The sequence below is a fragment of the Coregonus clupeaformis genome, unplaced genomic scaffold (assembly GCF_020615455.1).
Source record: "Coregonus clupeaformis isolate EN_2021a unplaced genomic scaffold, ASM2061545v1 scaf1111, whole genome shotgun sequence".
In the NCBI taxonomy this organism is placed as follows: domain Eukaryota; kingdom Metazoa; phylum Chordata; class Actinopteri; order Salmoniformes; family Salmonidae; genus Coregonus; species Coregonus clupeaformis.
This window is the reverse complement of record NW_025534565.1, coordinates 130,001-133,739: the sequence shown is the minus strand read 5'-3', so window position 1 is coordinate 133,739 and position 3,739 is coordinate 130,001.

The following is a 3,739-nucleotide window of genomic DNA, read 5'->3' as shown; positions in this document are numbered from 1 at the left end:
ACAGTTAGGTTAGACCGTATATAATCAGATTAAGCAGTGAGGTTACAGTTAGGTTAGACTGTATATAATCAGATTAAGCAGTGAGGTTACAGTTAGGTTAGACCGTATATATAATCAGATTAAGCAGTGAGGTTACAGTTAGGTTAGACTGTATATATAATCAGATTAAGCAGTGAGGTTACAGTTAGGTTAGACCGTATATATAATCAGATTAAGCAGTGAGGTTACAGTTAGGTTAGACTGTATATATAATCAGATTAAGCAGTGAGGTTACAGTTAGGTTAGACTGTATATAATCAGATTTAGCAGTGAGGTTACAGTTAGGTTAGACTGTATATAATCAGATTAAGCAGTGAGGTTACAGTTAGGTTAGACCGTATATATAATCAGATTAAGCAGTGAGGTTACAGTTAGGTTAGACCGTATATATAATCAGATTAAGCAGTGAGGTTACAGTTAGGTTAGACCGTATATATAATCAGATTAAGCAGTGAGGTTACAGTTAGGTTAGACCGTATATAATCAGATTAAGCAGTGAGGTTACAGTTAGGTTAGACTGTATATATAATCAGATTAAGCAGTGAGGTTACAGTTAGGTTAGACTGTATATTATCAGATTAAGCAGTGAGGTTACAGTTATCATCAGATTACTAATACATGTCCTCATCCTTGTAAATAAAAGACTGTGTCTCAATGTGACTCTCCTGGTTAAATAAAAATGCAATAAAAAAAGACAAAACAAATAATCTCTGTTCCTAATGTAGTGCTCCGTGGATTGATCTAAGGCTGGATCTGAGGATTGATCTGAGGTTTGATCTGAGGATTGGGTAGAGGTTTGATCTGAGGTTTGGGCTGAGGATTGATCTGAGGTTTGATCTGAGGATTGATCTGAGGGTGATCTAAGGCTTGATCTGAGGAATGATCTCAGGATTTATTTGAGGATTGGGCTGCGGTTTGATTTGAGGATTGGGCTGAGGATTGATCTGATAGGGCTGAGGATTGATCTGAGGATTGGGCTGAGGATTGATCTGATAGGGCTGAGGATTGATCTGGGGATTGCGTTGAGGATTGGGCTGAGGATTGGACTGGGGATTGGACTGGGGATGGGGCTGGGGATTGGACTGGGGATGGGGCTGGGGATTGGACTGGGGATTGGCCTATCCACTATCCTCCTGTCTGCCTTCAAGTATCTCTGAGTGACTGCTTCCCAATTGGTACCCTATTCCCTAAGTGCACTACTTTTGACCAGGGACCATAGGGCTCTGGTCAAAGTAGTACGCTATATAGGGAATAGGGCGCCATTTGGGGACAGACAGACAATGCTGAGGCCTTTTCCTTTCCAGAGTGTTAGGAAAGACTCTCGGCAGGCCAACTGTAATACACAGCTAAGAATAGGAGACTCACAATTTGTCAATGATTTACAGTTCTACCAGCCCACAGAGCAGCCAGGGAGAGTGTTTTATGAAAGTTGAATTAGTTTTAGCCCAACAGGGGTTTGTAAAAAAGCCCAGGCGCTACAAATCACACGTTTGTCTTGGCTCTGTTAATTGACATTAGGAGGAAATAGTTTTAAAAATGCAGCGTTTTACAACAGGATCTGTGAGCATTGGTTTTGAAGCTTACAGCTTATTAAATTGTTATTATTGTTTGAAACCGTGTCTAATGTGTGTAAATGTTGGATGTCAACTTTCTAAACCGTTTTTTGTTGTTGTTTCTTTGTGTGGCCGTAGAGAAATGAGAGTTGCAACAGTAGCCATATCCAAATCCTGCCTGTGAAAACGGTCCTCCTGCTCGAAGCCTCTTCAGCCTCAAACCTTTCCTTCGACAGCGACCTCCTGTGTCCAGGCTCACACTACAGACATAGAGGAGCCTGTTTACAGATCACTAACAGCGTCTTGTGACATTTGCCTCTAGTAAATGACACGTGGGAGTTCGCAAGTGTGGCTGATCCCAGAAGGTGATGCTGAACTGAATAGAGTTCCTGGCACAACTCTTCTCTCTTCTTCAACCGTCACTGTCTGCTTTACACTTTCAATACATCAACACATTACAGCATGTTTCATCACTTGGCATCTGAAGACGATGCAATCCTACTGCAACACATTACAGTGGATCGAAGGGACACAGTGACCCCTGGTGGCCATAGGTGACACTACAGGCAGTACAGTATAAAACAACACCTATGGTATAGTCCCAACTGGCCCCCTATTCGCTATAGTGTACTACTTATAACCAGAGCCCTATGGGGTGCCATTTGGGACTGTCCTAGAATCAGCCATGCTGTCTATACGCCTTAGCAGATGATTATATAAAAAGTGACTTACAGGACAGACAGGGTATATATTTTTACTGTGTGTATGTAATCCCTGCAAGAAACGACAACCTTGCCTTTGCTAGCACCCCCACTGTTACTAGCTGAGCCACACAGGTATGTCATAAACATTGCATGAGAGTGCAGAGGTGCACTACAGCAAACCGTTGATGACCAGCGATCAGAACCACCAGTCCACTTTACCCCTTACTGTATGGAGGTTTATACTGACAGCAGCTCTGTAGAATCAGATCACCTCTAGTGTTCCGACAGCAGCTCTGTAGAATCAGATCACCTCTAGTGTTCCGACAGCAGCTCTGTAGAATCAGATCACCTCTAGTGTTCCGACGGCAGCTCTGTAGAATCAGATCACCTCTAGTGTTCCGACAGCAGCTCTGTAGAATCAGATCACCTCTAGTGTTCCGACAGCAGCTCTGTAGAATCAGATCACCTCTAGTGTTCCGACGGCAGCTCTGTAGAATCAGATCACCTCTAGTGTTCCGACGGCAGCTCTGTAGAATCAGATCACCTCTAGTGTTCCGACAGCAGCTCTGTAGAATCAGATCACCTCTAGTGTTCCGACGGCAGCTCTGTAGAATCAGATCACCTCTAGTGTTCCGACGGCAGCTCTGTAGAATCAGATCACCTCTAGTGTTCCGACAGGCAGCTCTGTAGAATCAGATCACCTCTAGTGTTCCGACAGCAGCTCTGTAGAATCAGATCACCTCTAGTGTTCCGACAGCAGCTCTGTAAACTCAGATCACCTCTAGTGTTCCGACAGCAGCTCTGTAGAATCTGATCACCTCTAGTGTTCCGACAGCAGCTCTGTAGAATCAGATCACCTCTAGTGTTCCGACAGCAGCTCTGTAGAATCAGATCACCTCTAGTGTTCCGACGGCAGCTCTGTAGAATCAGATCACCTCTAGTGTTCCGACGGCAGCTCTGTAGAATCAGATCACCTCTAGTGTTCCGACGGCAGCTCTGTAGAATCAGATCACCTCTAGTGTTCCGACAGCAGCTCTGTAGAATCAGATCACCTCTAGTGTTCCGACACCAGCTCTGTAGAATCAGATCACCTCTAGTGTTCCGACGGCAGCTCTGTAGAATCAGATCACCTCTAGTGTTCCGACAGCAGCTCTGTAGAATCAGATCACCTCTAGTGTTCCGACAGCAGCTCTGTAGAATCAGATCACCTCTAGTGTTCCGACAGCAGCTCTGTAGAATCAGATCACCTCTAGTGTTCCGACAGCAGCTCTGTAGAATCAGATCACCTCTAGTGTTCCGACAGCAGCTCTGTAGAATCAGATCACCTCTAGTGTTCCGACGGCAGCTCTGTAGAATCAGATCACCTCTAGTGTTCCAGAGCGGGCAGCTCTGTAGAATCAGATCACCTCTAGTGTTCCGACGGCAGCTCTGTAGAATCAGATC